The 366-nt window shown below is 66.7% G+C and overlaps 1 long non-coding RNA gene across 1 annotated transcript in view; it reads left to right on the top strand.

The window, feature by feature from the left end:
• LOC104468221 overlaps positions 1-366 on the top strand; it is a 1,619-nt gene that overhangs the window by 1,099 nt on the left and 154 nt on the right. The window contains exon 3 of the long non-coding RNA XR_727619.1: positions 82-196. This is a non-coding gene — a long non-coding RNA (uncharacterized LOC104468221). The remainder of the gene's footprint in view (positions 1-81; positions 197-366) is intronic.

Genomic DNA, 366 nt, shown 5'->3' with positions numbered 1-366 from the left:
GCTGGTTTATCCCACGGGGGAGGCTGCAGGGCCACGTCCGTACCTTCCATCCACCTCTCCCTCCCTGGGGTGTCTCCGCAGGCAGCAGGACCTGTTTCGGGTGCTGAAGGCGTACACCCTGTACCGCCCGGAGGAGGGCTACTGCCAGGCCCAGGCGCCTATTGCTGCCGTCCTGCTCATGCACATGCCGGCCGAGGTACGAGCACGTGGCTGGGAGGACTGGGAGACCCAGTGGCCGGGGAGCTGGGACCAGCGGGAAGGTGGGGGTCCCTTTGGGGTGGTGCTCACAGGCAGAGTGCTCAGCTCACCGCACCTGTTAACCCTGAAGCTGGGCTGGTGAAGGGGGTTGCCCCTCTCCCTGGGTGT

Source organism: Pterocles gutturalis, unplaced genomic scaffold, assembly GCF_000699245.1.
Source record: "Pterocles gutturalis isolate BGI_N339 unplaced genomic scaffold, ASM69924v1 scaffold23164, whole genome shotgun sequence".
In the NCBI taxonomy this organism is placed as follows: domain Eukaryota; kingdom Metazoa; phylum Chordata; class Aves; order Pterocliformes; family Pteroclidae; genus Pterocles; species Pterocles gutturalis.
The sequence above is the reverse complement of the archived record's forward strand: the minus strand, read 5'-3'. Positions and strand labels throughout refer to the sequence as shown.